Below are 27,956 nucleotides of genomic sequence, written 5' to 3'. Positions count from 1 at the left end.
AAACATTACAGAGCTTTTTTTTTTTTTTTTTTTTTTTTTATTTTTTTATTTTATTTATTTATTTTTTTTTAAATTTTTATTTAAGGAGAAAAGAAAAGAAAGGAAAAAAAAAACAGTGAAGGGGTACAAGTTATACAGATTTACAGAATAAAAAAATGCGCAGTAGGAAATCACTAGTTAATGGATTACATATTGCCATCTTAGAAATAATTGTTTAAGTCACAAAATTAAAGCTTGTAGAGTGGACATTCCAACAATGATACTGCAAACAGTTCTGTTCAATGATCCAATAAAACTCTGTGATATCATTTTCTATCTTATACATTTAAATATACATGCAGTTATATAGTTTAGAGCACTTTCTGAGACAGGCTAAGGGAGGGAACAAAGAGAGGGAGCTGTCACACCTGGTGTGGCAAAATAATGGCAGCACTGGGGCCTGTACTGAACAAGGCTCAAGGCCATAAGGGAGCCAGGGTGAATGAGCAAAGGGTTTGCAGCCCTAATTTATCAGTGAGGGGGTGGGGGTGGGCGGAGTCAGCCTCCCCAAGAAGTGTCAGGGACTAGTGGTAGGTTTAAAGGCACAGAGGAGCAAGCTTTTCTCTGTCCCAGGAGGGTGAGGGAAGAGAGTGGAACTAGAGAGCAGTCACAGCAGAGAGAGAGAAAGATTAGCTACTGAAAGAGTTAAATGTCCAGAGCTAAGAGGGCAGCAGGCAGCAGCAGTGGGGAGACGGTGGTCTTAAAGGAACCCAGTGTTAGAAGCCTGGGAAGGGGAGACAGCTTACCAGCTCAGAAGTGGTCAGTGTGCAAGATCCTGGGAGCTGCCTGGAGCACTGGAGGAAAGTCTGGAGTCAGTGTCACAGAGTGACCTCCGTGGAGAAAGGCTCATGATAGGGTATAGTACCCTCTCGAAAGAGACCTCCTATTATATCTGTTTCAGCACCAAACACTAATTAATGGCACATAGAGAAACATCTGGAGACCAAGACTGTGGGAAAGACTAGATGAAATTTTATCTACATTCAGGCAGGCTGAAATCAGAGTGATATCAGTGCAGGGAAGCTATGTATATATAGGATTTGGAGTTGAGAGTTGCAGTCTCAAAGCATCTGAAAGAAATGTTTGAGGTCAAAACTGCAAGGACACTCATCACAGCTGTGCATATAAAATTGGGTCCAGCACATCAGGGAGACGGCATGTCCAGTCCTAAATTTCCTTAAAGCCATTAACTCTTGTTTGCTGAGGGCAGCATGGATTCCTGTTGTCTGTAGAGGGCACCACGTTTATTGGGGAGGATCTTTCTCAGGTCAGGAAAACATTTATTGAAGGAAAGACAGCTTTTGTCTAAGAGAAACAGAAGGAGACCTGACAAGTGGGTTCCTGTGGACTTCACTTACAGGGGAGGCTTTATAGAGCAAAAGCCAGGAGGTGGGCATGAAATCATGAAGTGGGTATAAGGTAGGACAAAACTATAATCAACCAATAAAATTACAAGTAGAGACACGTATGTAATATTGATCCAATGGAAAAATCATGAGGCAGGTATAATATGGGACAAAACTATGATCAACTGGTAAGATTACAAATATAGTCACTCAGGTAATATTGGTCAGTGAGGAAGCAAGTGGTATAGCAAGTGTGCATGGAGAAAGCTCCATGGAAGCCCCTTCCTGGAAGAGGTGGGTCAAGGTCTTGGTCCCTCCTAGCTGATCCTAGCTGATCCATGCCTATTTAAAACATCAATCGTTATCATTAAGTAGATGTAGTCTTTTCATCTTTGTGTTGAAGTCTGGCCTGCAAGGAATTTACTTCCATCCACAGTTGTAAAGAGTCTTCTGCATTGACTCCCTCAAGCATCCACTCATCTGGCTGCCTATAATACTTCTACCTACCTTTCTTCAGCTCTGATGCCATGCCTCCAACCGTAGCTCCCACTAATCATCCACAGAAGAACTCCTCTCCCTGAAACTCACATCTTTAAGATCTTATTTTTACCTTCTCTCATAATCCAAACTGAAGCTCAAACAGCTTTGCTCTTAAGAGGCTTTGATATAATTTAAAAAGTTTCATTTTACTCTGCTTATTTCCTTCAAAGTACTTGACTTTTTAAAATCAACATTAATTTGTAACTTCTATCAGTTAGGTTCAACTAGAAAAAAAGAAATTGTTTTAAGATTTTTAAACAGAAGGAATTGTCCCACTGTAGTGTTGGAAGGCTAGAAGAGTAAAATAAGGAGGAATTCTGGAGGAATAAAATACAGGAATGGTACCCGGAGATGACTTGCAAAAAGCAGGTGTCAGCTCTCAAGATCCTGAATAAAAGGAGAAGGGGTGAAAAAGAAGCAAACAAAGAGAAAAAGATTTACCAGGTCCAGGAGGACACATACTCCCATGGAAGAACAACTCATGAAGATGGTCTAGAAACACAGGAAGAGTATTACCTATTTTCTAAATTTTAGTAATAAAGTAACTCAAGTGTCCTATATTGTTGATAAATGGCACATTTGGGTGGGTCATATCTACTGAATAAATGCAGGACTGTTTAAATGTGGAATGATATCCACAGTATGGGAGCACTGATTTTTTCCAAAGCTGTTAGTCCTCAGTAGTATATGTGTGGAAAACGCCCTTTTAAAGCATCAGATATTCTCTGTTTCCCTCAGAATATATCTATAACAATTGACCCTGCTGTTCTAAATGCTGATTTTAGACTAACATTTCCCAAGAAGAACTTGAAAAAATGTGGAAGTTTAAGCAGCATGAACAGACTTGGGTGCATTTATCTTGTTTCCCAATAAAGGAAAATTACAAATGGCAAAACAACTTTGTAATACTGTAGACAGGGATCAAAATATATCTCTTCGCACCACCAGGAGTCTTGCTCATTATAGCAGGAGCCCCATGGATGATCTCAGTTGGGATCTTGGCCTTTAGAGCAAGATGTTAAATAATTTGCATTACCATAGCAATGGGAGCTGAAAAGAAGCTGTATTAACAGATCACCTCCTGTGCAAAGAAAGCAGCTAACGTAAGAGCAGCACACGGGCTGAGAAGATCAATGTTTATGCAATGCCTACTATGTGTAGGAATTTTAAAAATATATTTAATTGAAATAGTATCTGGGGAGAGGAGAAAGGGATGAAAAATGAATAGAAGTACATTATGTACATGTACCAGTTCCCCACAGGAATGTAGCAATGTACTGCAAACATATGTTAATAAAAAATAAAAACTGAAAACAATTCAAACGTGAAAAAAAAAGAACATGGGAACAAGAATCAAAAAACTTTAACCTAAGTCTTTAGTCTGCTGTTATAAAGTTACGTGATTCTGGGAAATGTGTTCCATCTTTCTGCTTCAGTTTTCTAAGGCATGAAGTGGGAGTAAAAGCTGGCATCATTTGGAAGTTGTGCAATGAATTAAATTTGAGTAATTGTAAAATTATATATGAATATTTCTATTGAAAAGTGTAAATTACTATTTAAGTGCTCTGTTTCATTGCTGTTATCACATGACATATGATTCTCTTTTTGTCTGTCTGAGACAGAGTTTTGCCATACAGTTCAGGATGGCCATGAACTCACTCTGTAACCCGGACTGACCTCAAACTCACAGCAATCCTCCTACCTCAGCCCCTCATAGTGCTGCGGTCATAGGGGTGAGCCACCATGTCTGCCCATAAATTGTGTTGTTTAAAAGCTAACCACTTTGTATGTTTGGATGCAAAAACAAGGTGGTGATGGTTAGCATAGTGGCTTGAAGGTGTTGGTACTGTCAGCAAAAACGTAGCTGCCTGGATCCATTCTTCAGATCACAATCCATCTCTGTAGATTCTACAAGGAGATGAACACTGGAAACAAAGCCAAGAGCAAATAAATATTATGTTTTCATGACTTAATCAAGTACCTGATTCTCACAGTGTACAATGTTTGTGAAACTGAGTCTCGAGTCTGCAACTTTTTCCTTGTCTCTACTCTAATTTCACACCTTAAATTCTTATAACCTATTGACCAGCCACATGGTGCAGGACCTAACACACTGGCCAGATGTCTGGGGTGGTTTTGTGGAGAAAGTCAGAAGTGGCAGAATTCCTCTCAACAGCAACAAAGGAGGAGAAGGAGGAGGAGAGGGAGGAGGAGGGGGAGGAGGAGGGGGAGGAGGAGGGGGAGGAGGAAGAGGAGGAGGGGGAGAGGGAGGGGGAGGAGGAGGGGAAAAAAAGGAAGAAGGAGAAAGAAAAGAACTGAAAGAGAAAATGTGTAGTATTCATGTTTTTGTTATTTATGGCAGTGTTTCTACCTCCTAGCAAATATAACTGTGGCTCAGAGTTTGATGAATAAGCTTAGAAACTTTTTTATCATAGGAGGAAGAGGGAGCTAGAATACACATGGACAGAAGCAAGCTAAAATTCCTTCCCTGCCTTTGAAAGTCACCAGTCCTAAATGGCTGTTCCCAGGATTTAGACAGCATGTCTCTGTTTGGCCATTCACACCTATATAAATCCATAAAGTTAGATTTCACACTTGACACATTCCAAAGAGAAAACTGGGTTAGCCGGTGTGTGAATGATCAGTGCATTGCCTCTCAGCTCCAAAGCTACTGTTCATTTCTTGATTTGTGAAACTGACTTGTGGTCTTGAGTTATGTTTTCTTTGCCCTGTGGGACACTGTTAAACTCTGCTTGACAGAACTTTGGAAAGACAATTAATGGAGGAGGAAGGGATTGATCGTCTTTCTGGGTCCAGCATGCTCTACTCCATAATCTCCTGCACTGTGTAAAGGTGTTTTGGTGCCCAGTTCCTGCAGTGCGCACAGCTTCTCCAATCCTGGTTCCTGAAGCATGAGAAACTTCACTCCTACATCATGCATGGCTTCTCCAGCACCAAGTTCCTACAGCAATGAGGTTCCTCTAGCACCAAAGTTGTGCAGCCCAGATAACTTTCCCACTGCTGACATTTTTCAGTGCAGTGACCAACAACATACAACCAGCAACTTCCTGCAGCACCCTCAGAGGTTTGCAATGGACTCCATCAGGCAAGATACCTCCCCATGAACGGTTTTCCCCGTATCATAGAGGACAGACCTCCATTATTTTCCAAAGATATGTCACACAGCAACATCCCTGGTATCCAATAAATCATAGACACTCCTTCTCAGCATGTTATGCATTGCATCCTCCATCCTCGTTATCTTCTTTTTTTTTTTTTTTTTTTTTTTTTTTTTTTTTTTGGTCTTTTTCATTTTTATCGGTATCAGGGATCGAACTCACGACACCGCACACTTGCAAAGAAGGCGCTTATGCCGCTGAGCTAAATCCCCAGTCCCAATCCTCGTTATTTTATTGAATAGTTACAGCATTTTAATGGTGCAAAATACTATCATTGCACATTTTAGGACTCTGAAGCTCAGAAAAATAAGTTAAATTCCATGGTCCTTCAGTGGCTAAATCTTATAGTTTGAGATTAAATTCATATTTGTCTGAATTAACACCAATGCTAGAAATAACCAGTCATTTTCCAATATTCACTTGAACTATTCTTTAGGGTTCCTTCCTTAGTTAGCATTATACCCTTTCTAATACCCATGGAAATAACAACGATAGCTTTTGTAACAAGATCAAACTGATTTTTATTAGTTAGGTGTTGTTTACCACCAGCCTTTATATCCTTTTCCTGGTGTTAAGGACTCTTTAGGAGTCGCATGTATTAGGCTATCAATAGTCAAGCTTCGGAGAAATCACCACTGTCGTTACTTTCTTTACTGATCTTTTAACTCCAATTGATTTTTCAAACTTTTCCATTTCTCCTTGATTCCCTATTTTCTTGTACTTCTATCTTTCTTCATAACATCACAAACTTTATTTCATATGCTGTGGCCCAGTGGGGTGATTTCTCAGTTGCAATAACTTGTTTTCTTTCTCTAGTTCTAAAATCATCAGAGGAACTAGTAGCATGAAAGAGAATTGTGCAATGTATTTTGAGGATCATAAATTACTCATTGGAAAGAAAATGATGGGTATGTTTTTCTATTCTCTGAATATATTATGCATTTTCTTATGCCTCATTTTTAAAATGTTCTACAAAGTCTCCTTTCAACCTTCCAAACATATTTGGGTAGTCCCTAAATTATAATTTCTTCACATATTATTTTTTAAAATGTATTTAACTTTATTGGTACAATTTATGTATATATAATGATAACATTCATCACAGGGAATTCATATCTGTACATAATCTACCTTGATTTGTCTTTTTTCTCATATTATTCTGATCAAATGAACAGGACATGTGTGCAACATACCATCAATAAACACTTCTCAAAAGGCTAAAACTTCATCTCCTCTTATCTGAATGTCATATAATGTTGAAAGGAGTCCTCAGGTATCTTTTTTCCTGTTTCACAGATAAGCAAATGAACTAAAAGAAGAGGAAATTGCTTGCAGAAAGATCAAGAAATAATCAAAAACAGGCCTTCTGACTTATTCTAATTCTTTCCTTTGATATGATAACCTGAAGCTAATATTGCTAATCTTGTCCTAATGTAGGGAAAAAGTAGTTTACTTTTGGGTTTATACATACTATATTTTCCCCCTGGCTTCCAATATTTATCAATGTAATAAAAATAGCTTAAAATATTGTAGCTGTAGGGTTCACAGCTAGAGATATATATTTAAAATCAATTATATTTTTCAAATTATTTACATACTCATTTTATATCTGCCTTTTTTATATGCAACGACAGAGACTGGATTCTTAAACTTTCTCATTCTTATAATAATTTAATCAACTTCTCTGAATTTCTAATGTATTTGTTTTACTCTGTTGTATTTTCTCTTGTTATTATAATAAAATGATTTCTTTAATAGTAACTCTTCCATGTTGGTAGATATCCTATATAAAACTTGAAATTTTGAAGTATTTTAAATAACTGTGTATGTTACCCTGCTTGCAGTTTTCTTTTCCAAGTCTCCAAAACCTTTCAGTTCTTTCTGGCATTCTTCAAACCTGCCAACTCTCATGAATATGAACTCTCATGAACATCATGAGACATCTCAGGGACATCATGTTGAGTGAAATAAATCAGACACAAAAAGGCAGACTGCATACAATTCCCAACTATATATGGTTTCCAAAGTAATCAAATTTATAGAGACAGAAAGCAGAATGGTGGTTTCCAGAGAATAAGAAATGGACAGGCTGCAAAGAATGGGGAATTATTTAGCAAATATATGGCTTCAGTTTTATAAAGTAAAAAAGAGCCCTGAAGGTTGATTGAACAACAATGTGAATACATTAAGGACTAGTAAGCTGTACACTATAAAAGGGTTAAGATGGTAAAGCTTGTGATGAATATCTTATCACAATTTAAACAACAGAAAACAAGAAATTTCTCATCTCAGAGTTGTCCTTAATAACCCCAATCCCAACTCCTCTCTCTCCCATTTCTGGAACCCTACTACTTGTGCTTTTGTGTATCACTTTATTAGTCCATTATATACTGTCAAAATCTCAATTTGATTCACAGTGAATGGCAATACCTGAACACCTAGTAAAAATCTCATTCTCTTCTTTTTATTATAATCATAATCATAAATGGGCACAAGAGTCTCAGTGGACAATTGCTGACAGAATTAAAAGCTTACATAAGTAAAAACAGATTTTGAAATTACCAGTGCCACAATAGAATTTCATAACTCCACTTTACATTTTAGTTGATGCAGTCTGGCCAGGTGTTTGCAGAGATGGTTTTAGCCAGACCAATTAGCATTTCTGTCCTCTGTTGTGTCCAATCTAATGCATATAAGTTTAGGCAAATAGTGTAGGAAATGCTGGAATCACTGTTTTAGTTCATATTCAGAATTCACCCATGTTGTCCATATTTATAGGAGCTTAAACCAGAGATTAAACATTTATACCCCTGCTGAGTGAGCTGGGCCAGCTGGACAGACCAGTTACCACCAAAGATCTCAGTTTGTTGTTCTGCACTGGATGGCTGGTTCTACTCCATAGGGATTTGCTATGACTGTCCTGTCTAATTAGGTGTCTGCCTGAAACAGTCTCCAAGAAACACTCTGAATAGTTTTCACTGACATATTTTAAATCTGAACCAGTGGAGAAGAGCAGGATTTGCTGCTTGTCTTCTACTGTCATTAGAGGCAAAATAGATGGTGGTGATGCATATTTAATAATGGAAATGCAGTAGTCACACAGACCACATACACCGAATAAAATACCCTGCTTTATTGAATCTTTCCCTCATATGCACATATACTTAATACATGGGTTCTTTATCTTCCAGGGTTTCCAAAGTATCCGTTCTGTCCATAGTCATTGATACAGCCATGCAGAAACCTTGTGCAAGTAAGTCTTCAAATTTCTAACTCTTGTCCTTGACCTTTAAGATACACGGGTTTTTGCAAGAGCCAGGTCTTCTGACACCATCTCCAGTTAATGACACGTGCCTCAATACGGTAAAAAGGGAGACACACTGGGACTTCCCCCATGGCTTTGCAAACACTCTGAGCTCACTTTGTCCAATATAGTAGATCCACTGATTTACCTCAGTCTTACTGGTGTAGTCACAAACAAACAAAACTCCTTCCATTAATTTCCCACACCCTGGGACATCGACATACCTTCTTACAGTGGAGCAAACATATTCAACACACACTCAGCTACTTTCTGAATAACCCCAAAGAAAGCTACAAATACCACCTTCCTGCAAGTGAATGAGATAAACTACTCTTCCCTCCCAGAGCTCAAGATAATTTCTTTTTGTTCTAACGGTGAGAGACAGCAATTCCACCTGTAATAGTGACACAGAGTGATAGGCACCACCCACTCATGATGCTGGACAAACTGGACTCAGTCATTCCATGTGGAGGCCTCTCAGTCTCTACCATGTGGTTCTACCATGTGGTTCCTGAGCCTCAGTGTTTCTTGCCCTGTTTCTGATACTGAACATGAAGTCTTGCCTCACTGAGGGCTGCAGAAACACTGGATCTTGATCGGCTAGTTCTTCAAACCGTTAGGAGCTTCTCTTCCAGAAACCTTCACCCTGTATTGTACGTGTTCTGCCTCCCAAAACCAGAAATTATCAGTCATTCCCTATCAAATGCTGCAGAAACCAGGCTCCTGTCATAATCAGAGTGGCAGACAAGTCCTCCCCTCTGACCACACCTGCATGCCTTCTTAGATTCACTCACCCAAGTTACACTTAATTCTCAAGTTGATTGGCTTGGAAGCCACCTAGGGGATTAGTAGAGCACACTTCTGGGTGTGTCAGGGTGGCTTATGGAGGCCTGACCTCGAGGACTCCCATCAAGCCAATTACTCTCTTGTGCTCTTTCCCAGTCATGGTGAAGTGAGAAGCTTTGCTTACCACACTCTCCTGCTGTGCTTTTCCTGCTCTGGAGCCAGCTGATCACAGAGTGACACATTTGAAACCATGAACCAAATAAATCATTTCCTTTTTAAAGCTGTGGGTATTGGGTCCTGACCTAGATCCCAGATCTCCCCAATGAGTGTACAGCTGAGGTTTAAATAAAATGAAACAAGTTATATGGTTTTAGGACTCCAGGAGGGTCAAAACCCTTTAGCTGAGATCGAGGCTCTGAGGGCTAAGATAAAGACTTCTCTGGGCTGCCCATGTTATTAGGTCCAACAAGGGGTGGGGAAACTGAGGAAAGCACAGGCAATGAGCAATGACCTTGGGAGTCACCTCAAGGACATCTCCAAGTAATGGATCAACTCAGTTCAGTAGCATTGTCTTATCGTGAAGACATGGTAGGAGTGAGACTGTAGGAGAAATTCCTGCAGCTTCAGTCTCTATCTACTTCATTGATGTTTGAACCAAGGGTCCACAGCTGTGGCCTTATCTTGCCCTTTGAGGTACCTCTGGCCTCACATGCCACTACAGGCCTCAGCCAGGACCAGTGATTCATAAAGATTCACTTACTATGAATCGGCTCCAGTTGCCAGGCAAGGGGCTGAGGCGTAGAACAGACTCACAGATAAACATAGAAAGCCACTTTAGTTAAATTTAAATACTGCTCAGAGCTGCTTCATAGTGGTCTCCAACATGTGGGTAGCTAGTATTTAGACTCAGAGGCAAGAAAGGTGACTAACATACCCTCCATCCCAAGAGAGTGAACACATGGAGCGCTGAAGTATCACATTGCTAAGAACTGCAGGGAAACCAGGCATTGCCTCTGCAGAGCTGCAGATGCCTCTGCGCTCCAGCCCACGCGTCAACAGACGGGGCTTCTCAGTATTCCCTAGTACTAAGAGTATACACTCTGTATACTAAGTATACACTCCACTTTCTTCTTGCTGTCCTCACCCACTACTCCAAATAATTTCTAGTGAACACAATGTAAGAAATACCCTGCACATCTATTCTCAGATACACACTGGCTACTCTTCCAAGTTGCAAATATTAGACTTACCCAAACTCCACCAAATTCATTACATAAAATTATTCCCAGAGTCCTCACTGCCTGTGAAGAGTGTTTGACCTCAAGGATGCCTAATCTAAGTCCCGCTTGCCATGGACATTGTAACTTATATTTCCCTTTTCATTTCTACATCGCTGTGTTATACTACATGCACTCAGCTTCATTCACAATGGTAAGTGTAGTAGACACAATTCCTTAATCATCCAATTTATCTTCTCCCTCCCAATCACCACTGCTATGTTTCTTCATGGCCAACAGAACTCTACGTTTTCTGGGTAACTGTATAATCAGATCTAGAGAAAGATTCACAACTGGTTTAAGAAACGCAAGGAAACTCCGTACATTTGTCATATAGATTGGCTACAGTAAAAAATCTGGTTCTGGAAAAAAAAAAAAGATATAAGAATGTGAGCTAGAAGACACCTATAACGAGTATTCTCCTTAAAATAGCGAGAAGGGAAAAGAGATGCATGAAAGAGAGACTCCTCTCTACTTTCTTATTCGGTTCTGGGATTACTACATGAGATACAATGCTAGCGATTCCCTGGGGAGTTGCTGAATAAATGCCTTCCTTTTTTAGAGACACCACTTTGCTTCTAATTTATTTAACATGCTTTAAAAACTATTTTCAACAATTGCTTTTGGTAGTCAAGAGAAAGAAGACTCGATCCCCAAATGACCCTTTAGTAGTCTCAATGGAAGAAAGAAATAGATTAAAATAAATTTAAGTCATATAAATGCAGAATACATGAGGGAGATTAGTCACTTGGGCTGTTTTTTCATTGTAAGTCACTCTGATGTAGACTTAAATTATAATAATTTAAAAAATCTATGGGGGCTTTATTTCTTCATCCTTAATATTTGCTGAATTCTAAAAAGAAATATTCAGATTATCTGCATTTTAGCTCTCTCTTTTTTAATCCTGCCTTCAGAATAATCTTAAAATAGGGGGAAAAGGACAAGTGACAATTATCATGGCAAAGAAAGATGGTAAAATAAAACTGCATTTCTGAACCCATCAGTGATATATTTGCCCAAGTATTCAAGAAACAAAAAGATACAAAGATTAAGGGTTTCCTTAGAATTTAGTTCAATTTCTTTCCTAAATCTTTGAGTTATTCAGAGCTATAGTTAATAAAGTCACAGAAAACAAAGAAATGTAAGTCTCATTGTGGAGAGTGTTAGACACAGCTAATGATCGTACCAATTCCCAATCTGAGCATATACTTTCTTTCCACTACCCTACATGAATACTTTTGTCAACTCAAACAAAACAGTCCATGAATTATATATTTACCCTATTTCAAAACAAAATTATGTGATATGAATTTCCCAAGGTATTAGCCTTGAAAGAGGTTCTTGTTGTACAGTCATTTCTATATCTTTAATCTTTTTTGCTCAAAATCACAAGCCTTTTCCTAATTCTTTTGGTAAATCTGCTCCATGAAAAATGAGTTAGACAGCTCTCAGTCACAGTTAGAAAGCTTGTATGTGAATATACAGCACTACGCAGGAAGAGGAGAAAAGCAGAACTCTCACTCCTGTCATCAATTTATTTATTTATTACATATTTATTTGTAGCTGTGCATATGTTTCAAAGACATGAGGTCAGAGGGAAGGAGGAAAGAAGGAAGAACATTGGTATTCTACATTAAAGTGCTGCAATTACCTTAAATTTTCCATATGCAGACCTTTATGGACTCACAGTTTAAAATAAATTTTTTATTGATTTTGCTATAGTGATTTACGGCTCCAAGATAATCAAATTGGCAGGTAACTGTTGAAATTGTCATAGATATATACAACAAGAAGCAGGCACAGAAATGCATTTTCATTAGAAATATCAATCTCAGAATTCCTAAAGCTGACATGTCTTTTCTTGGCAAATATCTGCAGAGATAACAATCATTCTAGGTGCCATCTTCAAGACCACCAGCTAGGGAGTGATTTTCCCAGGAAGAGAGTAGTGTAGAGCTATTGCCATCTAGTGGCTAATAATAGGAACGTCAGGTGCCTTTCCCTGCTTTGACAGAAGTTTTTATAAAGGAATATTTTGCAATTCTATTTCACTGCTCTGCGCAGGTATGGTTAAATCAAAGCATTTTTTAAATAATTGAAGGATCTTTATGTGTATATAAGACCAATTCCAACCTTTAGTCATTTTGAAACTTTTCTTTTAGTGTATTGAGCATAGCAAGGCTTCATGCTTAATACTAGGGATGTAGAGATGAGCTAGCATCAAAAACAATTCAATTTGTGTTTCAAATCTATGGATAGTTATTCTGGAATTCATGAATATCTGCATACTTTTTATTCTTTAGGTAGATATGGACATAGCTGGATAAATACACATAGGGATTGTGCATGCTTATGTCAACTACTAGATATGCACATTGCAAGCCATTTATCAAAGTGTGTATTGCACAAAGAATAAACATGAATATGACTAGTTAAGCACATAAACTACATTAATTAGCCTGGCAAAAGTCTGCACTCAAAACTTCACTAAAATTATTATTTTAATGTGTTTTGATAGACTGTCTTTCATTGTTTAGACAAAATTTTGGTTTTACGTTTTATGTTTCAGAAATTGAATTACTGTGTTCATTTGACTTTGATGGTTTTCATGACCATCATAGCTGCAAAATATTTCTCAAAAGATCTGTGGATCCAGCGGAATAGGTGCATGATTAGCCACTCTTCCTAAGTCATTAATTTCTTATTCTCATTGATGTGTCTTATCACTTGTATTGTTAAAATTTAATAAATTCTCCCTTCCCTGATGTCAAAATCAGATTTTAAATATATATTTAAAAACTTTTAAAATTTTTGATTGACATACAATGATTATATATTTTTAGTGATACACTCTAATGTTTCAATACGTGTGGAATTAGATTTTATGAATAAATCAGAAGAGATAGTTTATTTTAAGATTTTAATCAAATGCTTTCAAAACTTCCTGAAAAATCTTCACCTGAAAGATCTTAAAATGCAGTCGAAAAATACGTTTCAACTTTTTAAATGCAACATATGAGAAGTTAAATGTAAGAAATGAGCCTTAGGGGCTGGGGGTTTAGCTCAGCGGCATAAGCACCTGCCTTGCAAGCAGGCAGTCATGAGTTTGATCCCCAGTACCGATAAAAATGAAAAAGACAAAAAACAAAAAACAAAAAAAAAAAAAAAAAGAAATGAGCCTTATCATTTTTTACAAGATGATGTAAACGTTTCCAAACATCTATTTTCAATGTTCTTTTCCTATAGCAGGATTAAAAGCAAAACAAATAATTATTCTCCCATTCACTATTAGATTTTCATCTTTACCTTGGGAAGAGACAGTACATAGTGTCTTAATTTTTTCTGAGGATTTCTTGCAGATAGTACTCTAATGACATCTACTAGTCATCAAAATAAGGGTCATCAAATTTGCGGCTCTTGTCATTTAGTGTTAGAAAAAATAACAAGGAAACTGTATTGGTTAAAGCCAAAAAAAAGTGGAATGTGTGTGTGTGTGTGTGTGTGTGTGTGTGTGTGTGTGTGTGTGTGTGGTTTTCGTTGTTTGTTATTTTGAAACAAGGTGTCACTGTGTAGTTCGCTTAGTAGCCCTGGTTGGTCTCAAACTCACAGCAATCTTCTTACCTCAGCCTCCTGAGTGCTGGGATTACAGGCATATGCCAGGATGCCTGGCACTTTTTCTGTTTTTGATACTGTTTCCTCAGCCCTTAGAGATCAAAGACCTCTTAGTGATCTGAGTGGGAAACTCTCAGTAGAAGCTGTTTCCTTTGGTGACACAGTTGCTCTTGAGTCAGTCCTAAGTATAATTAAATATCCCTCAAAGACCTAGATGTGTCTGGTACTTTTCTGGTATTCTGTGTTGCACAGGAGCTAACCTTTAAATCTTCAAGAGTTATTGGAAGCAACCTTTTATGACTGGCTCAAGGGGGCAAGCTCTCCCCGGTGTCGCCCCTCTTAGAGAGCAGAGCCTTTTGAAGTTCGTTCCAGGCCTTCCTAGATGGTGATTTGGTTTCCCTCAGTATGAGTTTCCTGCATTCAGGGCATGGCAGTGTTAGGCACCATGCCTGGATGAATACCTGTTCACTCAGACTTCTGGGACTGCTCAGTTTGCAAGATCTACGGCAAAATAAGAAAGAAGCTTCCAACTCAGACACATCAGTGAGTCTGACAGCTTGAGCTTCCAGAAAAGCAAGACTCTGATCACCGGGGAGCCCTACATATCTGACTGGGCTGCCCCAGAAGGCTGGCAGGACCTTGGGGGAACCTGATGACTCAGGACACCTGCATGTGGTGAAAGTTGGACACAAGGGCATTTTTTAAAAAATGTATTAATTAATTTTTTTCTGAGTTTGAAGTCTGGCCTGTAGATTCTAGGAGACGATCTGCCACGCTTCTTTCAGTCTGGTGGGCTAAAACCAGCAGGAATAGTTGTATCTACAATCTTCAGTGGATCTGAGATTCTAGTTAAATCCTACCTCTGTTCCTAGCATAGTCCTTCCTGGAACTAAAGGAAACAGAAACATTTCAGTAAGTATTTTCATAAAAAGACTGTAAACAAAATACCTCCATTGGGCAATAAGATAATTGATAACAAAAGCGTGCCTATGGTTCTAAATTACTAGTCTGTCCTCACAAAAGTATAATATGTGAGGATAGCTGGATGCAAGTTTTGATTTCTTAGTTTTGTTTATAACAAAAATAGCTGTAGAATCTTGATTAAAGGTAGAAAATTCAAGTCACTTAGATGGTCCCTTCTCCTGTCTAAGCCTATGACTGGCAATGCTACTTAGACACTGTCTTCACACTGTACTTTCAGGCTCTTTCCCACAAAGCCTGCATAGACCTTTAATCTACAGAGTTGATGTGCAAGAACTGCTACCTAGCTATACTGCCCTTTTCAATGGTTTCTTATGAATAATTTCAAACTGTGTCCCCACGTGACCATCATTCCTTGAACTACTCACATTTTTCCAACATCATTTTATTTATCCAACTGTCTTCATGAACATATTTGCATATATATGATTGTTTTTAAATTAAATTAGACTTCAAGTTTCTACCTTGTATTTGTCCAGAACACTAATCTTTTTGACTGTCTTTTTCCTGCCTTTGTCTTTATGTGATGGTGATAGGGATTCCACCAAAACTGGACTTCACAGACTTCCTCTGCCCTTAGGAAATTTTAGAAAAGCTAACAAATCAATTCCTCCACAGAACTTTGAAGTTGTGTGGCTCTGGAGAGCTTCTGTACTGGCAAAGATACCTGGATTTAGCCTATGTTCCAGCCCTGGTGTGTAGGGTTGATCTTGAGAAGGTTATCGAGGGGTTGTGCATTCTTGGAGATTCTTCCTGTTTCTGAGTATTGCAAGGGAGATGATGTCACATCTAAAATATTCCATAAGTTAGTAAATTATCATTTGCCCTTGAACTCTTATTATTGTACGCCCCAACTCTTACATTGCTTTTATCTGTTTTTTTTTTCAATCTGGAAAAACCTCATTTCTCTTCCCTGCCTCTCATGTAATCCTCCATGAATTTAAGCCTCCATAAAGACCATAAAAAGTTATTTTCTTCCGGTAATTTTGCTTTGACTCAGTAATTACACCCAAGGGAAGGCAATGCAAAGTTCTGTTGCCTTTTTGGAATGAGTGGAGGAAAATATAAAACATAAAACATTGTTGGGAGCCGCAGCCCCGAGCCCGGTCGCCTCACTTGGCGGACGTGAGGCCTGTAGTAAAGAGTGAGGCCTGAGGTAGATTACCCCTCCCATCGAATATGCTAGTTTCCTGCTTACCGCGTAAACAACCCGCTCAACAATATAGTCTGCCTGGCAACTGATGATGTTAGCCAATCAGCTTGCCTTGCTTACTTTAACATGATTGGACACTGTACCCGTATATATACTGGTGCCACCCCTGGGAGGAAGTAGAAGCCAGATAGAAGCCCGGAAGTAGAAGCCCAGAAGGAGCTGCGGAGAGCGGACCGATAGAGGCTTCGGGGCAGACTGAAGCACAAGAGGAGCCGCGGAGAGCGGACCAAAGGAGGCTTCAGCTGGGAGAACCCAGGGCAGGCTGTACGGAGAAGGAAAATAAAAAGAAAAGGTTGTCCACTACCAGACTATGTCGTGTGTCCTTCCTGCCGGCCGGGAGCGGACATCGACATTTGGAGGCCCGCCCGGGGACTGATCACCCCCGCGACGTGGAAGTGGACAACGCTCCAGTACAGAGCTGCGAGACAGGTGAGTTGGGGATAAGCCTGGGCTCTGGGTGGCGCGCACCTACAGGGCTTTTAGACTCCCCTCAGGCTCACGCGTAAGTGGCGGATTTTTGGGCCTCACGCGGTGAGTAACATATTAAAAGATGGGAAACATGTTAGGTAGCAACACTAAGAGCGAGGGTGGTTGTGGAGAAAGCTCTCAAGAGCTTACAAAAGTACGCAGGGTATCTGAGCAGGCCCAGTCAGGGAGCTCCCGAGAGGTGTTTGTCAAGGGGAACAAGGATGCTAAGGAGGAGGACGGGGCTCTAGCCTCGGAGTCGTCTGACTCCGAGGACGAGGGAAAGTTGAATGGCAAGGAGGCCAAAGAGACCAGCTGTCAGGAGCCTAAGTCGCTCAATAAGGAGTCGCAGGGTTCTTTTCCAGCGTTGCCCCGCGAATTGCGCTCTGCTCAACCTGGTCTGCGGAGGAGTAGAGAGCTCCTGAGTGCGCCCCGGCGCGAGAGGGAGGCGAAGCCTTCCGCCCCACCTTGGGGGCCGTTTCCGGAGGCGATCCCTCGCCGCGGGGCGGCCGCCCGGGAGCTCCCTTCCTCTTCGCCAGAACAGGAAGTGATGCACGGGCCCCCATTTTCCGCCCAATCACGGCCGTTGTTTTATGCTCCGCCGCCGGCGGATCGGTATTTTCACAGGTGGCTTTGGCAGGGGAGACGCTTGTCTCATGAGGTACATCCACCTGGGATAGATAGTGGCCCCTACGAGATATTTCCTGTACAAGTAGCTATGGGCCAGGGACGCAATGTATGGGAGCCTTTTGAGATAAAGCAGATTAGAGAACTTAAAAATGCAGTTACAACCTTTGGGCCGACTGCGCCTTACACCATTGCCATGCTGGAGAATCTGTCTTCTGGGCCCCTCACCCCCGCGGACTGGATTCAGCTGGCGGGGGCGTGTCTGCCCTCGGGTGGTTACCTGGATTGGCGAGCCTGGTATGCAGAGTCCTCTGCAGAGCAGGCTGAGAGAAACGCCAATCGGGGAGACCGGGGGTGGAACAAGAGAATGCTTGTGGGAGAGGGTCGGCGCGCTGATGGTCAGACTCGGTTCCCCGGCGCTCTCTGGCGGGGAGGAGATAGAGAGCCATCCGCTCCGCCCTGGAGCTCTTTTCTAAAAGCGGCTCCCCGCCGAGAGGCCGCCACAGGAAACCCTCCCTTCCCTCAGCCGGCACAGGAAGTGACGCCCCGTTTCACTCTGTCGCGACCGCAGTCTTATGACGTCGCGCCGCTGGGCAGACGGTATTTTCATGGGCGGCTACTCTGCCGAGCAGGCTGAGAAAAACGCCGGTCGAGGAAAAAGGGGCTGGGGATTTAGCTCAGCGGCTTAAGCGCCTGCCTTGCAAGTGTGCAGTTGTTAGTTCGATCCCTGGTACCAATAAAAAAAAAAAAAAAAAAAAAAAAAAAAAAAAAAAAACGAAAAAGATAAAAATAAAAAATAAAAAATAAAAAACAAAAAGGGGGAGTAAACCCTCGAGGTTTGATCCCTGGTGATGTTTGGCAGATGGACATCACACATATACAGGAGTTTGGGACTCTTAAATATGTTCATGTTTCCACAGACACCTGTTCTCGCGTCATATTTGCAACAGCAGAAACAGGTGAAAAAGTGTCTAATGTGATCAATCATTGCCTGGCGGCTTGGGCCGCATGGGGCAAACCAAAAATATTAAAAACTGATAATGGACCAGCCTATATAGGCAAAGCTTTCAATGAGTTCTGCAAAATGATGGAGGTTCAATTAAAACATGGTATCCCATACAATCCCCAAGGTCAAGGAATCATTGAGAGGGCTCATAGAAGCCTCAAAAAAATTTTACAAAAACAAAAAGGGGGAGTAGGCCAAGGCCTGGCCCCAAAGGCACGATTATCCATGGCACTATTCACACACAATTTTTTAAATTTAAATAATGATAATCGCTCCCCAGCTGTGGAGCACTGCAACCCTTCCCCCAACCATAAAGGGTGGGTGAAGTGGAAAGATGTCCTGACAGGACAATGGATGGGCCCGGATCCAGTGGTCAGCTGGAACCGAGGCGCGGTTTGTGTTTTCCCACAGGAACCGGGACGAGAACCACTGTGGATACCGGAGAGACTGACACGGGCAACAAAGCCCTCGACTGAAGATCAGACCTGCCCTACTGGAGATCCATCACAGACCAACCAACAAGATGAATAGAAATAGCGGTAGCCCGAAATGGACAAGAAGATCCTCAGGCATATGCATGGCTCGCTCGCCTAGCCTACGACCGAGTCTAGGGACGGTGAGCTTCCCACACTCCTCCTCTAAAAAATTATGATATAGCAGGGTAGATGAGTCAATGACGGGTAAGAGCGTGCCTCCCCAGCATGACTCGACCTAAGCCAGGCCCTACCCCATCCTGCACGTAAGCCGCTGGACTGTTAGATGCTGCCCAGGTCTAAATTTCTCTCCGAGGGGATTTCTTTACGGAGAGGAAATGAGTGCAAGCTTGTGTGCATCCAGGTTCCGTCCAGTTTGTGCCTGGCCCTAGAAAAAGGACGAGGGCCTCAGGGCCTTGGCAGACCATGGGACGGCCGACCAGGGTCTAAGCCAAGGACCTACGGTGGGCCTACGCATAGGGCATAAGCCTCTGCACCCAGTCCAGGAAGGGCTACGATGCGCACATTCATAAAAAATAAAAAAGGGGGAGATGTTGGGAGCCGCAGCCCCGAGCCCGGTCGCCTCACTTGGCGGACGTGAGGCCTGTAGTAAAGAGTGAGGCCTGAGGTAGATTACCCCTCCCATCGAATATGCTAGTTTCCTGCTTACCGCGTAAACAACCCGCTCAACAATATAGTCTGCCTGGCAACTGATGATGTTAGCCAATCAGCTTGCCTTGCTTACTTTAACATGATTGGACACTGTACCCGTATATATACTGGTGCCACCCCTGGGAGGAAGTAGAAGCCAGATAGAAGCCCGGAAGTAGAAGCCCAGAAGGAGCTGCGGAGAGCGGACCGATAGAGGCTTCGGGGCAGACTGAAGCACAAGAGGAGCCGCGGAGAGCGGACCAAAGGAGGCTTCAGCTGGGAGAACCCAGGGCAGGCTGTACGGAGAAGAAAAATAAAAAGAAAAGGTTGTCCACTACCAGACTATGTCGTGTGTCCTTCCTGCCGGCCGGGAGCGGACATCGACAAAACATAAATTCTGTTCATTCATTTTCTTATGTTTTTATGGCCCGAAAAGCAAAACACAATTTAATATTTCAAAAAATTGCCTGTCATACCAGCTTTTCATGATTCAAAACAATGCCTCTATAAAAGTGTTTTGTACCTTACCACAGCGTCTGATGTATGCTTTGTTTCCTGTCAGCCAATAATCAGTTCTTGTAGTCACGTTGGCAGTTTTTTCAAGGTATTTATTATTCTGGAGCAACTCGCCAAGGAAAGGCGAGAACAACTGCTGGTGGTATCCGAGGCACAGAGCACAGAATTGACAAATGGAAAAAAGGCTACACACCTGCTGCCTGGGTGACTTGGCAAGTTGCTTTATAACCCTGAGCTCGAGGGTCCTTAAAATTTAATAATAATCATAATGCTGTTGGTAATAATACTACTATATGCCATAAAACCAGTACAAATATCAAGTAAGTAGATGTATATTAAATCACCTCTTTAAAAATGTAATACTAAGTTGAGCTATTATTTGTGTGCAATTTAATGCTATATATCTTAAATGTAAACATTTTAATCTTTTGGAAGCTCAAAACATGATGGTTTTTTTTGTGATTCTGAGTAAAGCTTACATGTATTTGGAATATACTAAAAATCACTGGGTTGGGTTAATAACCCGAGTGGCGATGACTTAGCTGACTGGGTGGTACGTATGAGCACTAAGAATCATTATTTAGGGCCAGTGATGTAACTCAGTTGCACAGTGCCTGCTTGGCAAGTGTGAGACCCTGAGTTTGATTCCTGGCACAAAAATAAAAGAATCATTATTACTTAGAATGTTCTTATGCTTCCCTGAATTGAAGATTTGGATGTCTGGCTCTCTCTTTGATTCTCAGCTTTTAATAATCAAAGTGAAGCCTTTCAAATTTGAGACCAGACAGACCTGGGCTTAAATTTGATCTCTGACTCCTTTTAACCCTCAGTTTACATCTATAAAATGGAGATTATGGTTGTTCTTAATGCAGGTTTGTTGTGACAATAAAAAAAATATAAATAGTGACATTGTTAATAAAAATATCCATTATTGTTGTGAGCATATTAAGCAGCACATGATCATTTCTTTGTCCAGCTCACTAATAGGTGAAAAAGTGGAGGGCAGAGAGGTCATGGCCTAAGTTCTCCCTTGCTTGAGTCCATATTTTCCCCAGCAGATTAATACTGCTTAGCACTGTGGGCTGTGGACTGCTAAGATTCCTCAGGTTATTTATTAAACAGAATCTCTTTGCTCTGCTAGATTCTGAAAAAAAAAATGTGAGAAATAGAACAGACAATGAAATTAAAGGTTAAAATATTATCTAAAATTTTGATGAAGCAAAGTAGAAAAATATACTTGATAAGAAAATCAAATACATCAACTAAATTAACTCCAAAATGGAAAAGTGGGATACCCCAATCTAGGCAGCGCTGGACTACGGCAGCAGGGAAGCCTAACTAAATCAGATAACCGTACAAAATCAGCTAATGCCATTCCTAATCTCAGCATAGACTGCTACTTGAGAGTGGCCTGGACTTTGGAAGCAGTATGTTAGGATAGATGTAGACTCTATGGAAGATCACCAAACTTGATTGTTTAACTGGACTTTGGGTGTTGATTCCCATCGAAAAGTGCCACCAGACGTGGTGAGTATATTCTTTAGAGAGAATCTTGAAATGCTTTTCAGAATCCAGGAACCAAACAGAAAATGGTAAGTGGTTAGCCATGGGGTGCCTCATTCATGTGGAAGAATTACAAGTAAGAGGTTCCTGGTAAGCTTCCAAGAAACTCTTACAGCGCTCAATCAGAAAGAGTGTTTGAACATTTGCCACACTCAGAACGAACTCATGGCAGATTATGATCACACCCTACAAGAAAAGCCTTTCTTGCCCCCATCTCTCTTTGTTCTCCCACTTCAGCGTTAGAGAAAGAGAAAATCAAACAGGGAAAACGGCAAGGAAATCAGCACCATCTGTACTTCCCCACTGCAGAATCTCCTGTTGAAAGATAGGAGAACACTTCAAAGTAAATGAAACATTGATGCTTTCATATAAATCTGAATTTTTTAACACTGGGAGATGAAGCTATTTTTTTTATTATTCAAAATACAGAGAACAAGCCAGAAAATTCAGCCAGAGATGAAGAAATAGGTTTCTAAAAAGAAGGTTGGAAAAGAATTAACTAGAAAGACCTGCTTTTCTACAATTTTCTTTTGTTTCTTGGTGCTATTTTAATTTTTAAATTGACATATAATTGTATGTATTTATTGTGTATAGCATGATTTTGAAGGTTACATAACTAATCTTGGCTAGTTAACATATGCATTGACTCACCTAATTATCATTTTGGTCATAAAAACATTTGTTTACTCTCTTAGCTTTTTCAAAGTACACTGTATTGCTACTAATTCCAGTCACCATGATGAACGGTAAATCTGTTGAACAGATTTCCCTAGGTAAATTAAATTTTGTATCATTTGATGGAAGTCTCCTGCATCCTCACTGTCACAGCCTCAGCCCTGGGTAACAACCATCCTATTCTCCGCCTAAATAAGTGCAGCTGCTTTACCTTCCATATAGGAAGAAGACCGCGTGACTTTCTTGTGCTTGACATGTTTGACTTTCCATAGAGTTCTACAGGTTTATCCATGCTGTCATGAATGACATTCTTTCCTTCTTTTTATGGCTAACTAGTGTTCCATTGTGTTTATATTCCACATTTTCTTTATCCAACAATCTATTGGTGGGCATGTAGGTTGATTCCAAATATTGGCTATTGTAAAGAATGTTACTCTAAACATGGAAGTGTAGATATATTTGATGAATTCATTTCATTACATATCTTCTATCTGTCTATTTATCTTTCCATATGCCAGTAGTAATATAGTGGGATTATTGGATTACATAGTAGTCCTATTTTTATTTCTGAGAAAACTTCATAATCTCACAATGGCTGTATGTAATGTTTCTGCTTTCTCTGTAAGCTTGCAACACTTACTATCTTTTGTCTGCTTTATAAGAGCCATTCTAGTAGATACATGGTGATATTTCATTGTGGTTTTAATTTGTGTTTTTCTAATGATTGGTAAGGTTAGGCATTTTTCACGTATCTCTCAGCAATTCACATATGTTCTTTTAAGAACTGTCTATGCAGATACTATTTCTATTTTTTAATTGATATGAAACTGTACATATTTATGAAATAAATGTGATATTTTGTCTTAGGCATATATTGAGTGATAAACAAATGGAGATAATTAGCACATCCATCAACTGAAACTTTTATTCTTTCATCCTTCCTTCCTTTCCTTTTATCCCAAGGGATTGAAGCCATTCCATTCTTTTTTTAATTTTAAGACAGGGTTTTCTAAAGTCACTAAACTGCCAATGCTGGGCTTGAATTTATGGTCTTCCTGCCTCAGCCTCCCAGAGTACAGAGGTTACTGGCATATATCATTGCTCCTGGCTAACGTTTATCATTTCCTTATGGTGAATACATTCAAAATCCTCTAACAATTTTAAGATATACAATAAATATCACATTAAGTGTAATAAGCCAGACACACAAAACAAATATCACATATATATGTATATGTGTATATGTGTGTGTGTATTTAGAATTTAAGAGTAAAATAGTAGTTATTTGAGGCTAAAGGGAATAGAGAGGAGTAGAGATGAGCAGTTTATCAATGGGTGTAGTGCTGCAATTAGATAGAAGGAAAAAGTCTCTGTATTCTGTTGTAGAGTAGAGAGAATATAGTTACCAGTGTAAAATCTTTGTCTTTTTACTGAAGCTACTATTTTTACTGTCAAGTTCAGTTAGTCACATATTTTTAATACTAACCCTTTATCAGATCTCAGGTTTGCAGATATTTTGTACCATTCCATATACTATCTATTGTTCTGCTGATTGTTTTCTTGGCTGTGCAAGAAAGTTTAGTCTTTAGTTTGACGCCAACTCACTTGTGTGGTTTTGGTTTTTTTGTTGGTGATTTTTTTGCCACTTGCAAAAATATGAATTAACCTGGAGGGAATTTGGCTAATTGAAATGAAACAGGCACAGAAAGAAAAAGACAAATACTACCTGGTATAACTTACATGTGATATTTTGTTTTATTTCGGGGGAGATATCAAGAATCGAACTCAGAAACTTGCACTTGCCATACAGGTACTGTGCCGCTGAGCTATGTGGTATTTTAAAGATAAGCAGAGAGCAAAACAGTAGTTTTCAGAGGCTGAGAAATGAAGGAATATTTTTCAAAGGTATGCAGGGTTAGATAGGAAAAGGAGTAAGTTCTGAATATATCTTGTAAACCATTGTCGCTCTGGTTAATAATGTAATATGTACTTGAAAATTGTTAAGAGAATAAATCTTACTCATTTTCATCACAAAGAAAAAAGTGAGACATATATGAGGTGTTAAATACATTAAAGTAACTTAATTTAAACATTGCACAATGTATATGTATATTAAAATATTGCATTTCCACTATAAGCATATAAAATTTTAATGAAGCTGAAAATAAAATAAGAAAATAAAAAAAGCATACATTACCAGGCATGGTGGTACACCTGTGTTTCCAGCATTGGGAGGCAGAGGCAGGAGGATCACTGTGAGTTAAAGGCCAGCCCAGACCTCATAGTGATCAACAGGCCAGAGGGAACCACATAGCATGACCCTGTCTCAAAAACAAAATACATCAACTAAATATACCCTTAACTCTCAACTACAATCCTGCATTATTATCTCACCAGATAAAGCTTGGTGAGAAATTTCAAATAATAACTATCTTCTTTTTCATTGACCTGAAAAAGTCATCATAAGGATCATTTTAAATATTATTGTTTTATTCTTATTGCTTTAGGTTTTAATGAATCTTTTTAATGTACTTTAAATCAATTACAAGTTACCAAAAGCTTGAGAAACACTTTTCTACATAACTACAGAAATTTCTCTTTCAAAAATGTATATGAAGTGTGATAAAGAAGTGAATAAACTTTATAAAATTATTACAATAAAAATACATTAACATTAATCCCTCCAAAATACTCCCCCTCATTTAGAACATACTTACCCACTGTTTTTGCTCTTTCTCAAGCAATTCTGAAAATTCTGTTGCTGAAGTGTCTGAAGTTGTGCTGGCATGGATGCCCAGATGCCTCAAATTCACTCAAGAAATTTATTTTTCATGACCATTTTTCCTTGCCAAACAGCCAGAAGTTTCACATGCCAGACCTGGTGAACAAGGAATAATATTCTTATGAGTTTGCTTTCCACTGGTGGCAGGTAGCAGCAGGATTGACTATACTTTTTGCCACATCTCCTAACACCAGTCACGAAAGACAACTTCTGGCACTGCTTCAAAAGTGAAAAGAATGCTAGGATAGATGTGTCTGAAGCAAGGGAGAATATGTTGAGAGGGATTAATGGAGATGTGTCTTACTATGACAATTTTTAAACTTTCACCATGTATTTTGATTACAACTTTTATGATGCTGTCTCCTTGGTGATTTAGAGAAACTTGTGGCAAAAAAAAAAAAAAAAGAAAAGAAAAAAGTACAGACTGTATTTTTTTCTCTCCAGAGCCTAACTATATAATAGATTCTTTTTAGAAGTCAGTTGAGTGAAACATTCAGAATTTGGAGAAAGACTACAGCCAGAAATCTTCCTCTGCAAAAGTAATCACTTTCCGCATGATCAAGTGGCAATCATATGTGTCACACACTTCTCTTTTCAGCACTCTGATAAGGAATATTTTATACTTTGAGTTTCAAAAGTCTGAGAAGAACTGGAGACTGTTTTGTCTGGGCAGTCACACCGCTGTCAGCTACCTTTAAGAAGGTGGACAGAGGCTTCTTCCTGTAAGCAGCCAGTATGGGCAAAGAGAATCAGCAGAATGACCTTTGCCTGCCAGGCTGCCCACAGGAGAAAGCCTCCTTCCTGCAGGCAGGTGTGGGAATAGAGACATACAGCCAGGTAAGCCCCATGCAGCCCACCTGTAGGCCACTATTGGAGGCTTTTGCTTCCTTCAGGCAGCTGTCACCCACCAGGAGAATCAGAGAAACACATCCCTGTGTGTCTGCCAGTATCGGAGGAGTCCCAGGGTAGACACACAGGCTGAGTAAGAGAAGCAGCCCCACCTCCATGCACCCCTGGCCACTTGGGAAGCCCCAGTGTAGAGGCACAGGCCTGGAGAAGCCCACCCCATGCCCTACTACCTCCTTGTAAATCTGGGGTCAGAGGAACACAGGTGCTTGTGTCATTGCCCCACACCACAGAGGGGTAACCAACATGGGAAGTGCCTAGGACCCCACAACCAGCTTGTTGGGAGGAACCCAGGAGAATATCAAGACAAAGGAGCAAAATACAATCTCAGACCTCTGTCCCATGCAGAGAAGTCTGGGAGATGCAATCATAGAAGAAAACAGAAGTCACCTGAAATCTCTGAGAGGAGAGCAACTGAAGTAAGAAAACAACTTCAGGAGACTGTAAAATTAATCAAATCAGAAATAATGTCTCAGGTAAAAGAAGAAATGAAAAACATAATGAAAGAATTGATCAGCATATCTAAAAAAGACGGAGCCAGGGACTTAGCTCAGTAGCATAAATGCCTGCCTGGCAAGCACCAGGTCATGCGTTCAATCTTGGGTCAAAAAAAAAAAAAAAGATAGAAAAGAGGAGCATAGGAAAATAAGAGAAAACTTAAATGAACAACATAGAAATTATAATGCATGAGATAGATTAAAAAAGATAAACAGGAAATTAAAAAGTCAATCAAAATCTGGCAAAATCACTTGAAAGAGACTGAAGGTAGACATTCAAACCTTGAAGATAGGATTGCAGCTAGCGATCATGAAAGGAAAGATCTTCTAAAACTAATGAAGTAAGAAATAATTCAACAGCTGCAACACTGTGAAAAGAGAAAAAACAAGAATGATAGGTATCAGTGAAGAAGCGGGGGTCAACACAAATGAACTACCAAGGTTCTTTACAGAAGTAACAGCAGAAAACTTCCTAAACATGGGAAAAGATCTAGTATGCAGATTAGTGAAGCATATAGAACTCCAACTAGTCATAACCAAAGTAAATCTACACCTGGACATATAATAAAGATCCCAGAAATTCAATACAGGAACAGAATATTAAAAGACATTAGAGAAATGAACCAGATCACCTATAAAGGAAAACCAATCAGAATCAAAGCAGACTTTTCAACATAAACCATCAAGACAAGAAGAGTTTGGAGTGAAATATTTCAAATCCTGAAAGAAAACAACTTCTAACCCAGATTGTTGTACCCTGTAAAGCTATCTTTCAAAATAGATAGAAAAATAAGATAATTCCACAATAAAAAAAAAAAACTGAAGGAATTCATGACCATCAAACCAACCCTACCAAGAATGCTAAAAGATATTCTAGAAAGAGATAAAGATGACTATAGTTCCACGAACAGCAGCCGAGGAGGATCATCAAATAGAACAGGCAATTGAATGAAGAGGGGAAGTGGAGGGCCAACAGCAGGAAGACTGCATGGCAGAGACAAACCAATGCATGCTGGTTGTAACCATTAATGTAGCTGGCCTCAGTTCAGCAATAAAAAGAAACACAGGGAGAGAGGATCAAGAAACAAGATCCATCAGTATACTGGATACAAGAAACACCTTTAACTTGAGAGGAAATTCATAGACTGAAAATCAAAGAAAAGAAAGCAATCATTCTAAGGGACAGGAGAGCAGAAAAAAAGCAAGGGTAACTTACCCATTAACTCAGAATGGGTAAGATATGGTATTTTCAACATAATGGAATGTATTATGGTAATTGTAGTTGGTTTCCTGTTATCCTGTTTTGAAGCCCTATAATGCTTGCATTCTTTTGTTTAATTGGTTTTATTATTTTGTTTTATTTTATTATGTGTGATGGTATGAACTATTTTGAAGAAAACAAGACATTATAGTAACCATTGTGTATTTCCTATTATCTGATTTTGAAGTCCTGTAATGCTTTCATTCTTAAGTTCTGATTGGTTTTAGTCTTTTCTATTATTTGATTTCATTGTGTAT

The 27,956-nt window shown here is 39.7% G+C and overlaps 2 long non-coding RNA genes across 2 annotated transcripts; one reads left to right on the top strand and one right to left on the bottom strand.

Annotated features, from left to right (window-relative positions):
* Window positions 1–177: 177 nt before the first annotated feature.
* Window positions 178–25,263, bottom strand: LOC134470410 (uncharacterized). The gene is made up of 3 exons (XR_010039253.1): window positions 24,971–25,263; window positions 24,451–24,578; window positions 178–3,850 (listed from the first exon to the last, which is right to left on the bottom strand). It is a non-coding gene; the product is annotated as an uncharacterized LOC134470410 (long non-coding RNA).
* LOC134470407 (uncharacterized) lies at window positions 16,137–19,836 on the top strand. The gene is made up of 2 exons (XR_010039252.1): window positions 16,137–16,706; window positions 18,787–19,836. It is a non-coding gene; the product is annotated as an uncharacterized LOC134470407 (long non-coding RNA).
* Window positions 25,264–27,956: the final 2,693 nt, after the last annotated feature.

Source organism: Cavia porcellus, unplaced genomic scaffold (assembly GCF_034190915.1).
Source record: "Cavia porcellus strain 051 isolate PalLab524CR breed Dunkin Hartley unplaced genomic scaffold, mCavPor4.1 scaffold_1, whole genome shotgun sequence".
NCBI lineage: Eukaryota > Metazoa > Chordata > Mammalia > Rodentia > Caviidae > Cavia > Cavia porcellus.
Note: the sequence above shows the minus strand (reverse complement) of the source record. Positions and strands in the feature narration are given on the sequence as shown.